General features: G+C 42.6%; 1 protein-coding gene across 12 annotated transcripts in view; it reads right to left on the bottom strand.

Moving 5' to 3' along the window:
- The window catches only part of TENM2 (teneurin transmembrane protein 2), a 1,294,348-nt gene that overhangs the window by 918,981 nt on the left and 362,015 nt on the right, over positions 1-13,352 (bottom strand). The gene's annotated exons all lie outside the window — the stretch shown is intronic.

The following is a 13,352-nucleotide window of genomic DNA, read 5'->3' as shown; positions in this document are numbered from 1 at the left end:
TGAAGAAGCAGTTCCAAGTCTTTAAGCTAAATTACAAAGAAAACAATCTAAACAAAATTTCAATAAATGATTTTTATACCAGTTTTCTTTCTTTCTCCTCAATTAACCCTGGACCCCAAACTTTACAAACTTGCTGCATAGATGACAGAAGGTGAGTTGACATACATTTTTATCTACACTCTTGCCTCCAGCAGTGAAATCTATATGCTTCCTCTTGCTCAGCTATGGGATGCTGGACAGACACAGCCAGTAAAGCCAGAATGGCAGGAAAGCCGTGCTACACCAGTCGCCCCACATAGGGTGATGTCACAACTCTCCTGGTTCACTGTACCTTGCACACTCACTATCTGTCTCTTTAGCTTACAAGGAAGTTTTAGAGACTCCAAAACCAAAAGAAATTACTCAGATGAATGAGAGTAGGGGCAGGGTCTTTAAGTCCCCTGAAAACTGCTGACAAGGAAAAGGCTTAAGGAAGCAGACATCTTCTCTTGGCCTTCAAAGGAAGCTGTGCTTCCTCTCCTGCTTTTTCTATGCACACTCATTTCAGGCTTGAAAATACTGGAAAGGATAAGAGGAGACTTGGATAGCTTGCCTCCTTCACCCATGGTTCACCTTCATAGAGAGGTGTCAACAGGCGGCTGCTGCACCACCTTTTTTGCTGCCCCAGGTGGTAAGGAATGCCACTGTAAGAAATAAGAGCAGATGTGGCATCTTCATCTTCTTCAAGTTTCTAGTGTATCCCACTTTGTCTGAGGTCTTTTCTTGTCACTAATCCCAAGAATCAGAAATCAGGAACAGAAATGAGAAACTGGATCATGAGACTCAAATCTCCTGGCTGATTGCTAGAAAGAATGAAGGTAATGTAATCTTGTTAATGACTTTCTTTGAGAAACCTTACTTGTGCTTTTGAGTATCACTCATAGGGATGTCTCTTTGGTGATTCATCAAAAGAAGCCTAGTTACCCACATACATATATTTTTCTACTTTAATAAATGAATTTCTCCCTAGTACACTGATTTCCAAGCAGAGATGGATTTTATTTCAAAATTTCTTGGTTCTAGCTAGTGAATCTCAGGTAACAACAGCAAATATAATTCAGATGGTCATGGACTTAGGCATGAGTCAATGTTTTTATCTTTAATTTTATTTACTTTAAATTGTATAGACAGATACACTCATTTACCTAATTATATATGTGTGTGCATATATATATATATACATATAAAACATTTATATTCAATTTCTAGAAGGAGGTAAACTTATTCTACTTGGACAGGGTTCCCCATCTCAAACAGTGAATTCTAGCCCTAGTTTAGTACTAGATAAATGAATGAGTTTAGGCAAGTCATTTTATTTACAATTAAGATGATTGACTCAGTTGTAGGACATTGTATGTATGTTTGACAGGCAGTTAGACAGTAAGAGAGAGAAAGAGAGAAAGGTCTTCCTTCAGTTGGTTCACTCCCCTAATGGCCTCCATGGCCAGCACTGCGCTAATCCGAAGCCAGGAGCCGGGTGCTTCCTCCTGGTCTCCCATGTGGGTTCAGGGCCCAAGCACTTGGGCCATCCTCCACTGCCTTCCCTGGCCACAGCAGAGAGCTGGACTGGAAGAGGAGCAACCGGGACAGAATCCGGTGCCTCAACCGGGATTGGAACCCCGGGTGCCGGTGCTGCAGGAAGAGGATTAGCCTAGTGAGCCACAGCACCGGCCAGGACATAGTTTTTTTATAAGATTTCTTCCATCCCAGGGCCTTGCACTGTGGCACAGTGGGTTAACACCCTGTCCTGAAGCGCCAGCATCTCATATGGGTGCTGGTTCAAGACCCAGCTCCTCCACTTCCTATCCAGCTCTCTGCTATGGCCTGGGAAAGCAGTAGAAGATGACTCAAGTCCTTGGGCCCTGTACCCACATGGAGACCTGGAGGAGGCTCCTGCCTCCTGGCTTCGGATTGGCGCAGCTCCAGCCATTGCAACCAATTGGGGAGTGAACCATCAGATTGAAGACCTCTCTTTCTCTGCCTCTCCTTCTCTCTATATATAACTTGGCTTTCAAATAAATCAATAAAATCTTTAAAAAAAAAAAAAGGTTTCTTCCATCTCTCTAATACTACTACATTTCATGAAGAGGGTAATTTTTGACATGTAATGAATATTTTTGCTCCAGTGAAATTTCCCATCCTACGCCAGACTTCTACTGTGGTATGCTATCTCTCAGACACATCTGTCAGATATCATAACCAGGCTTTAAAAGATAAAACAAAAATATAATTACCTCAGAAAATTTAATTTAATGAGCAATGATCTCAAATTAAGGACCAAGCTTTATTGGTTAATTCATTTTTAAAAAATGTAGTACATAAAAAAATGTAGTACATACATTTAGTTATCAATTGCAGTCTGACTTTGGGTATTTTCCTCACACCTCAGTAGACTACAAAAGAAAACAGTTATATTGAGGATACAACCACTTCCCATGATGGACTGTTCTCTCCCTTTTTGATTCTATCAGCTAGTATTAGCAGACACTGGACTCGTTTGTGTGATCCCTTTGACTCCTAGACCTATCAGTGTGATCAATTGTGAACTGAAATTGATCACTTGGACTAGTGAGACGGCATTGGTACATGCCATCTTGATGGCATGATTCTAACTCCACCATTTGGGGCAAGTCCAATTGAGCATGTCCCAAATTGTGCAATTCTTTGTGAGAGTCAACTGGAGGAAAAATTATCCTTATGTTCAAATGGCAAAGCACTTGGCTGTACTGTGTCTTAGTGTTTTGTGGAAGGTAGGACTTGCATGTGTTTGAACTATATACTTATCTGAGTAGATTTCTAAGTGAAGTACTCTAACAAAACACTTAAGACAGGGTAACTTATTAAAAAACAGGAATTTATTTCTACCAGTTCTAGATGCTAGGAAGTTCAAACTTAGGGGGCTGGTATTTGGGGTCTGGTGAGGGCTTCTCTCTCCATCAAAGATGTTTCCTCCAGGGGAGAAATGTTTTGTCTTTACGGGAGAGAAAGCTAAGAAGAGAACAAAGACCCCCCTTTCAAGATGCATTAAACCATTATTGAGGACTCTGCCAAAGGCCTCACTTCCCTGCATGGTTCCATTGGGGATTGAGTGTCCAACAAATGCATTTTGAAGGTCACCTCTAGAGCATCACAGAACATCTTGATTCCTCCTGTTATAGTAAAGGTAAAAGAAGAAAAATGAAGAAGGAATTATTAAGAAAAAAATAACAGAATTTGAAGACAGAGAAAATGCTCTTACAATTCATGTGGTAAAAAGAGAGAAAAATTGTTCTAAACAGAACACTACAGTTGTGGCTGCAAAAAAAAAAAAAAAAAACAGTAAATACAAGGATCATGGGTGGGATTCACGGGCTTGATCAGCCACCTCAGCCAAAGCTGGGGACAGAGATGGTAACGAACAACCAAAAATACTTCCAGTTTGACTAAATGGGAGAGAGGAAAGAGGACATAGTGAAGGAAGGTTTTCAGGGATCCCAGATTCAAACGGACCAAAGCACAGAGCTACTCTGTGGTGAACGTGCACTACTCTTCAAGGAAAGGAAATGGGATAAAGAGATCAACAGAGCTGCTACTTCTTCCACAAGCCACTGTAGCAAGAATCTTCTCTTTCCTGTTTTCAAGGGTAGGGTTGTATCCGCATTTTGGGTGGCCAAGATAACGCTACCTAGCACCTCAGGGGCAGGGCCACACTCACAGCAATTCCAAGGGGCACCGCCATCCCACAAAGTCATGCAGGAGACGGTGCCACCTTAGTGGGCCTCAAAGGAAGACTATTAGGCCAAAGAGGGTTATTCTTGAGTGTTAAAAATCTAACAGAATTTGCCTCCCTAAGTTCTGAAATTGCCTATGACCTGTCAACCCCTTCTTCTTTCTGATTTCTCCCTGGTGAAATGGGCATTTTTATTGGATTCCTGCCTACCACTGTATTTTAGAAGCATGTAACTTGTCTGGTTTCACAGGGTCACAACTGCATAGGAACTGTACAGAGTCAATCATAACTCAAGTTTCACCCACAAATTATTTAAACATTAGTTAGATGAGAATTTGGACTTGAGATTTCAAAAGCGATGCTGAACTCAGTAGATGCGTGGGGCTGAATTGTGTGTGCAGGGACGCGAATTTAACGAAGCACGAGTATAATGCAATGGACTGAAGTGTGTCCTTTTAGAATTCATGTAATGAAGTCTTATGCTGTGTGATGGTTCTGGAGAAGGGGGTGATTAACAGCAAATGAGGTCACAGTGATGAAGTCCTAGTTTTATACAGTAGGAACCCTCACAACAAGAGGAAGGAACACCTGCTCTTGCTCTCTTTCTGCGTGTCATGGGAGGCAACAGCAATAAAGAGGCCATCTGCGTGCCAGGAAGAAGGTCCCCACAAGAACCAGACCATGCTAGCACCCTGATCTCAGATATCCAGCCTACAGAATGGTGAAGAAAAATAACTTTCTATTACTTAAGCCACCTGGTTGATAATACTTGTTATGGCACCTTGAGCTGACTAATACATAATAAGAGACAGTATGAAACTGAAATAACTGGGTCTTTTGATCTTTAAGGCACACAATAGGACTGGACTTCTTTCACTGCTTTTAAAAGAAAGTCTTTTTTTTTTTTTTTTTTTTTTTTTTTGACAGGCAGAGTTAGACAGTGAGAGAGAGAAAGACAAAGAAAGGTCTTCCTTCCGTTGGTTCATCCCCCAAAATGGCTGCTACGGCCGGCACGCTGTGCCAATCCGAGGCCAGGAACCAGGTGCTTCCTATTGGTCTCCCATGCGGGTGCAGGGCCCAAGCACTTGGGCCATCCTCCACTGCCTTCCCCGGCCACAGCAGAGAGCTGGACAAGAAGAGGAGCAACCGGGACAGAATCCGGTGCCTCAACTGGGATTGGAACCCCGGGTGCCGGCGCTGCAGGAAGAGGATTAGCCTAGTGAGCCGTGGTGCCAGACAAAAGAAAGTCTTATGATCTATTTTAGCCAATGAATTATCAGCAAGGGAGTTTTTGTTTGTTTGTTTGTTTTTTGGCTTGTTTGTTTGTGTTTGTTTTTTGACAGGCAGAGTTAGACAGTGAGAGAGAGAGAGACAGAGAAAGGTCTTCCTTCCATTGGTTCACCCCACAAATGGCTGCTATGGTCGGTGCGCTGCAGCCAATGCGCTGCGATGATCCAAAGCCAGGAGCCAGGTGCTTCCTCCTGGTCTCCCATGCAGGTGCAAGGCCCAACAACTTGGGCCATCCTCCACTGCCTTCCCGGGCCACAGCAGAGAGGTAGACAAGAAGAGGAGCAACGGGGACAGAATCCAGTGCCCCAACCGGTACTAGAACCTGGAGTGCCGCCGCCACAGGCAGAGGATTAGCCAAGTAAGCCGCCATGCCACCGAGCAAGGGGGACATTTGTGTCATCTTTGCTACTAGCCTTTAACAAGAGAGAACATGAATCTCCGTATTTCTACTCTTGCCTCTGCAACCTGTGGTCCACATAATGAGGCTTGCCTTAGCCTGTGTGCCTGAATGAGGATCATGAGGAGCACAGCCCAAAACCAGTCCACAACAGACGTATGTTATACATGAGAAATAAACAAGCCTTGTCTTAAGTCACTGAGACTTTCCATGTTTATGTTTGATAAAGTCTTTCTGGCCCCATAGGTGCTGGCAGAGGGAAGGAGAAGAAAATAAAACAAAGCAAACAAGCACTGAAACTACAATCCCTTACTCTTAGGGAGGAAGGAAAGGTGGATAAAGCAGAAGCAAAATAACAGCACACTTTGCAGTGCTTTGACTAAAATAGTGGACACAGATTACTGATACAACAAACAGCAAAAATATGTAAACCTCTGTAGCAATATAAACATTTTAATAATGAGCATGTTCAATGAGAAATAATAAAATGTCATTTTATGCTTTAAGACTTTTTGACAAATACCTACCCAGTCTCATGATCATTTTGGAACACCCATCTGATCTCATCTAACTTTAATGTTATTTGCACATCTTTGTAATTTATAAGAGTAAACAACAAAACACTAATCTTACTTGATGTGTGATAAAACACCCCAACAGATACTGAGATCATCACTGGAAACTGATCAGATATTAAATGAACCTTTAATATCAAAGGTATACTCCCAGAGGTATCAGTCTTCTTTGTCAACCTACTGTCTGACACCTCCCCACTATCATGAAGATCTACCTTTCCCTAAGTGGGCCACAGCTTCTGCCTCATCAAATCTGACACAGGGGCTTCCTCTGCATGTGAACTCTCCCTCCTCTTTGCCAGTTACCATCTGGAAGATGATCCATTCATTTCACAACACTCACTTCAACTGTCAGCTGCTCTGCACAACCTCAGCCCACACCTCCAGGGAAAACAACAGCCTTCTGTGGATGCACAAATCACTTTATGGATATCTCTATCAACATTCTTATTCCCTTTACTTCCAGCTTACCCCCTCACATGTACTGCAGACTGCACTGTGGATTCTAAGTGGGCTGAAAACTCCCTTATTGTGTTGGGAAGCTACAACATACTTACTGAATGCTTGGGTGAAAACATCAAATGATAAGCTGTTTCTGCCTGAAAATACTGGATACTTCATAAAGGTGAATAATTGTGTTCATAATGTTTAATATTTCTCTTATCAACAGGAAGCAAATTACAAATTTGCTTGCCTTCCTTTTTTCTTGCTCTTGTTCTATATGTTATTAATGCTGTTATAACTCAGGGTGGCCCAATATTTGAGTTTTCTGGGCTGTGCTTTGTACCAACTGATTCAAAAGAGCCTAAGGAGCCTTGGAATTCTCTACAGCTCTGTCCAAATTTCCCTTTGCAAACTTGTGATATGTGATTTATATTCCTTAGGTAACAGAGAAGCTTTCTTTAACTTTCTTCACAGCTAGCCTACTGAGCCTCTTCAGTCTTCATCCCTACCACTCCTGTGGACAAGAACAAAAGCAGAAAAGAGCCAGGGACCAGAGATGTCTTTTTATACCCTTAATCAAAGGCTACAGCCGCCTGAGCTTGGCACACACTCGAAGCAGCTCTCCCAAGTAGGGCTTGTCCAGATCAGCTGGCTACAGCATGCAGCCAGCAAAATCAGAGAAAGTACAAATTACTGCACCCACCACTTGTCCTGGATCCTTACCCTGCCATATCAAGGAGAAACCAAACAACTAACATCAGATGAAACTGTGGGTGTGCAAGGAAATTTTGACATAGGTTATAGCTTGGGAAAGAGAAGAAACGGATCCAAAACACTTCAGGAGGTCACATTGTATAGAGGCTGGCATCAGTGAGATATGGAAACGAAAGTAAACACAATTGCTTACTGATCATGTGATATTAGGAAGTGACTTGCCCTAACACACCTCAGGGTCTTAATGGATAAAGCAAAGGTTGTGACAGTATCCCTAATAGGACTCTCAAGATAATTCAACAGGAATTGGTCAACACAGTGCCCTGCAACCAGCTCATCACATTTCATTTCCACTGAGAACTCAGGCTTCTATTCCTCAGGCCTTTGAGAGAACTATAAGGATGAGAGCCATATGAATAATAACCTTTACTAAGATACTAACAACTGGGGCTAGTTTGCTTAATTTGATATGCTGGGACATTAAGGGGGAAATAACTGGAATGGAATGTGGAATACTAGAATGTGGCACCTTGAAGGAGATGTATACCTTTCATAAGACACTCCTTTATCTTCAGTTTCCTCATCTTTTAAAAATAGGATCAAGCAATGAGTGCTTTGCATGGAACTTAGGACACCATTTGGGACACCTGCATCCCATATCAGAGGGGAGGTTCATGCTCCAGCTCTGTCTAAATTCAGCTTCCTTGTAAAGCATACCTTTGGTGGGCATCAAGAACTTGGGTGTGTGCCACACACTTGGATGACAAGGAACAGGATCCCAGCTCCTAGCTTCAATAGGGCCTAGCCCTAGCAATCAGGGGAGTGAGCCAGTAGATGAGAGCTGTCTCTGACTTTGACTCTATTATTTTTAAAATCATACAAGTGTTTCATCTGTAGTGCTAATGTGGATGTGTGGTAAATGAGGCTTTTTTCTTTTGTATGCAGAATAAAGTGGTAACAGTAATGGAAGTGGGACTTGGGAGGGTGTTGACAAAACAGGAATCCTAAGAAGCAACAGGGTGTAGCCCATCAAATAAAAACAGTCAAGTACTGTTCACAATAGCCTTAGTGGCTCTAGGAGCAACACAAATGGGTTACCTGCAATGAAATTAGAGGTAAATTTCCACAATAGCTGATTTTGTTTCCTTCTGCTGTCACATTTTTAAACTTTTAGAAGTTTACTATTCTATTTGAAAGACTGAGAGACAAAGAATGATAAGAGCGGGAGAAATCTCTTCTGCTGATTCATTTCCGAATGACCTCCAAAAGCTGGGCCAGGCCAAGAGCCAGGATCCAGAAACTCAATCCAGATCTCCTCAGTGGTTGGTAAGGACCCAACTACTTGAGCCATCACTTGTTGCCTCAACACACTGCCTCACTGTCCACATTAAAAGGAAGCTGGGGGGCCAGTGCAGTGGTATAAGGGGTAAAGCCACCACCTGCAGTGCCAGCATCCCATACAGGCGCCAGTTGGAGTCCCGGCTGCTCCACTTCCAATCCAGCTCTCTGCTATGGCCTGGGAAAGCAGTAGAAGATGGCCCAGGTCCTCGGCCCCCTGCATCTGGTTCCTGGCCTTGGATCGGTGCAGCTCCAGCCATTGCGGCCAACTGGGGAGTGAAGAGTGAACCAGAGGAAGAAAGACCTCTCTCTCTCTCTCTCTCTCTCTCTCTCTCTGACTTTCAAATAAATAAATAAATCTTTAAAAAACAAAACAGGAAACTGCAATCAGAAGCAGAGTCAGGATTCCAACAGAGGCATTAGAATAGGGTATACAGACTTCTCAAGGGTCATTTTAACTGCTACTCTAAACAACTGTCTCTCCTGTTTGATTTGAAACCTCTAAGTCCTCCATAAATTCTGATTTCAAAAGGCACATACATCTGGTGACAAATACAAAATGGTTTTAAATGAGGACCTCAAACTGATATTGTGTTCAGTGTTTGCCACTTCAAATACTATGACCTTAAACCAGACCATAGATTGTAAAGAGGAGCTTGTTAGAATCACTCCTAACAAGACGCAACTTGACATGGAATGCTAATGCGAAGTTGACAAGCAAGAATTAAACTACAGGAAGAGAATAAAGGTAGGAAAGTAGGGAGAAAGAAGAAGAAGACAAAGACAAAGAGGGAAGAGAAGGAAAAAAAAATGAAGGGAAACATTTTACTGAAAAATAAAAATTCCTGCAACATCAAGTATATTCTGTGTCTAGTCAAATCTAAAAATGTGATTTCTAACATTGAGAGGGCAAGGCAGGGTTCCTGTCAGTGTTACTTAAGGTCATTAAGCGTATCTTTTTTTTTTAAAGATTTATTTATTTATTTGAAAGGTGGCACTACAGAGAAGCAGAGGCAGAGGCTAAGAGAGAGAAGATGGATTCACTGGTTCACTCCCCAAATGGCTGCAACAGCTGGGGCCATGCCCATCAGACTCCAGGAGCCAGTAGCTTCCTTCAGGTCTTCCCATGAGGGTGCAGGGGCCCAAAGACTTGGGCCATCTTCCACTACTTTCCCAGGCCACAGCAAAGAGCTGGATCAGAAGTGGAGCAGCCAGGTCTTGAACCAGCACCCATATGGGATGCAGGTACTGCAGATGGCAGCCCCACCCACTATGCCGCAGTGCTGGCCCCATTTAGTCTATCTTGAAAAATATTACTTTCAAAAGATGGACTCTTCTAAAATCAACATTGAAGTGATATTCTAAGGAAGTTCCATTATTCTTCAATAGAACCTTGATGGTGATCATTGCTTTTTAGTTTATTTAAACTTATAGGGGCAGATGCCCGACTTTGGGGGCTAGAACTAAGCTTGGCCCTTTTCTGACTGTTAGAACTCTAATAAGCTACTTAACCTCTTTTTATATCAACTTCCCACTGTCAAAAATTAAGAATATGAAAGTATTCTACATTAAAAGGTTTGGTATAACAATAAATAAAACAATGAATAAAATCATTGAAATGTCTAGCACATAGAATGTAATAGAAGATATAATTATTATGCATTCTGATTTAAATATTTTAGTGCTATATATTTTGTTTAAAACTATATAAATGCAGGGGCTGGTGTTGTGTTGTAGTGGGTAAAGCCGCTGCTTGCAGTGCTGGTATCCTATATGGATTGAACCCTGGCTGCTCCACTTCCGATCCAGCTCTCTGCTATGGCCTGGGAAAGCAGTAGAAGATGGCCCAACTTCTTGGGCCCCTGCACCTGTGTGGAAGACCAAGAAGAAACTCCTGGCTCCTGGCTTCAGATTGGCACAACTCTGACCATTGCAGCCATGTGGGGAGTGAACCAGCAGATGGAAGACTTCTCTCTCTCTCTCTCTCTCTCTCTCTCTTTCTGCCTCTCCTTCTCTCTCTGCATAACTCTGACACACAAATAAATTAATAAATCTTAAAAAAAAACATAAACACGGGCCGGTGCCGCGGCTCAATAGGCTAATCCTCCACCTAGCGGCGCCGGCACACTGGGTTCTAGTCCCGGCCGGGGCGCCGGATTCTGTCCCGGTTGCCCCCCTTCCAGGCCAGCTCTCTGCTGTGGCCCGGGAGTGCAGTGGAGGATGGCCCAAGTGCTTGGGCCCTGCACCCCATGGGAGACCAGGAGAAGCACCTGGCTCCTGCCTCCGGATCAGCGCGGTGTGACGGCCACAGCGCGCCGGCCATAGTGGCCATTGGAGGGTGAACCAACGGCAAAAGGAAGACCTTTCTCTCTGTCTCTCTCTCTCACTGTCCACTCTGCCTGTCAGAAAAAAAAAAAAAGAAAAAGAAAAAAACATAAACGCATATATACATCAAGTCATAATCTGACAGTCTAGGAAACTCAAACCATTGATAAAATACCTTCATGGTAATTCCATTAAAACTATTTTCTTGAAGTTTGCTGCCATGTCGAGTTAGGCCAACATAAGCACTAGATACATGAGCCTAGAAGAAGTATTTTGAAAGGCTGATGTTGATTTTTCTACATCTGCTTTATTTTATAAGAGGCAATGCTTATTCCAGCTTTGTTTTTTAGAGACCTAACTTTTAATGACATATACATCCTGTCATGCTGATTAAGCCACATCCCTTATTCTGGAGCAAAAAGGCAAGAACACCAAACCATCCACACCAGCTGCAAACTAGACAGAGAGGATAACTCTTGTCTCACTTTCATCTCTGGTTGCAATATCACATTTGCCCATCCCTCAAAGAAGGGGCCTTAAATCTTGTGACCCCAAATCATATAATTTCTTTGGACTTATTTATATGTTAAAAGATTTTGGAAAAGGCATTCCCTCCCATCAGTTTGTGCAGAATGTTTATTTTTCCAATAATAATGAAAACAATAACAGTTACCACTTAATAAATACCAGGTCTTGCTTTTTAAAAGTTTATGCATTTTGGGTCCCTTATTTCCTGCATTTCTGCAGCCTTTGCTATTTCACTGATTTTCCTAAGAGCAATATTTGAATTCCCTTCTCATTTCCTTTTGTGTATTCTACAGTTATTGTCTTTGTGGTTATCATGGGAGTTCCATTTAACATCCAAAAGTTTTATCACTGAAGTGCGCATCTGCACCAGCTTAACTTCAATAACATACTAAAACTCCAGTCCTAAGCTGCTCCAACCTCACCCCTTTTCAGGGGTCACAAAGCTACATGTTCCTTGTGTGTTGAAAAGCACCAATTGGTCATTTTTTTTCATATGTCAGCATCTTCAATCATGTAGAAAATAAAAACTAGTGAGAGCTTCTATAATTTTCCATGGAATGGGACTTTACCAGATGTCTTATTTCTAATGTCTTTAAAAGTTCAGTCTGAATGACTCCCTTCACGCAAGGCAGGTCTAGTGGTGACAAACTTCATCAGCTCTGGTGTTGTTGTTTCAATACCCATGTCCTTACAAACTTCATTTTGACGCTTCAACCCCAGGGCGACATTATTCAGAGGTGGGGCATTTAGGAGGCAAAGAGACCATGAGAGCTCCACAGCTATGGACAGGGTGGTGAGTTTCCAAAAGGACTTGAAGAGCTGAGTTCACTCCTTCCCTTATATGAGAACACCTCATGAAGGAACCAACTCTCCTTAAACTGACTTGTGAAACTTGGACATTTGTAGGGCACAATGCAACTTTTTAACACATATTCATAGCTTCACCTGACCATACTAGGCCACTAGCCTTTCCATATCTTTATCTTTCCTTTGAAGAAGGCACCATCTTTGAGGCAGAGTGTGAGTCCTTACAGACACTGAACCTGCTGGTGCCTTGATCTTAGACTTTCCAGTCTCCAGAAGAGTGAGAAATAAATTTCTGTTCCTGGGGCTGGTGCTGCGGTGCAGCGGGTTAACAACCTGGCCTGAAGTGCCGGCATCCCATATAGGTGCTGGCTCAAGACCCAGCTACTCCACTTCCAATCCGACTCTCCTGTGGCCTGGGAAAGCAGTGGAGGATGGCCCAACTCCTTGGGCCCCTGCACCTGCATGGGAGACCTGGAAGAAGCTCCTACCTCCTGGCTTCAGATTGGCACAGCTCCGGCCATTACGGCCAACTGGGGAGTGAACCATTGAGTGGAAAACCTCTCTCTCTCTCTCTCTCTCTCTCTCTCTGCCTCTCTTCTCTTTGTGTAACTCTTTCAAATAAATAAATAAATAAATCTTTAAAAAAATTCTGTTCCTTTTGCAGTTACCCAGGTCAAGGTCTTTTGTTAAGGTGGCACAAAAGGACTGAGACACCTAAAAAGCTCTCACTTCCTTCCTACTGAAGGGCAGTTTTGGAGAACATTAATTGCTCAGTTGATCCTTATTTTGCCTTCCACACCTGGACACTGGATCGACCCCAGTGCCTTCTGGTTCTCCAGGTTTTCTGATCATACATCTGATGATGAATTTACAGGGGAAAGATGATGAGAGAGAACTTCCTCTCAGCTCTGCCGATATTAATAATGCACCTGATGGTCTTGAGCAACAGACATTTTGTTGTGATGCCAGTGAATTTGTACCAACATTTTCAGACTAAGGTTAAGGAAAAAGGAATAGGTGTTTTTGACTGTAGTCACTAGGCCTTCAAAAACCAAAAATTATTATAAATTTTTAAACTAGAAATGGAAAGGCCATTGAAACATCCTACAGGTTTTAATTTCTCAAAAGACAAGTATCATCTCTATCAACAAGCTAAGTAAAAATGTTTTGGGGGTCCTTCTTCTTT

The sequence above is a fragment of the Oryctolagus cuniculus genome, chromosome 6, assembly GCF_964237555.1.
Source record: "Oryctolagus cuniculus chromosome 6, mOryCun1.1, whole genome shotgun sequence".
Lineage (NCBI taxonomy): Eukaryota > Metazoa > Chordata > Mammalia > Lagomorpha > Leporidae > Oryctolagus > Oryctolagus cuniculus.
The sequence above is the reverse complement of the archived record's forward strand: the minus strand, read 5'-3'. Positions and strand labels throughout refer to the sequence as shown.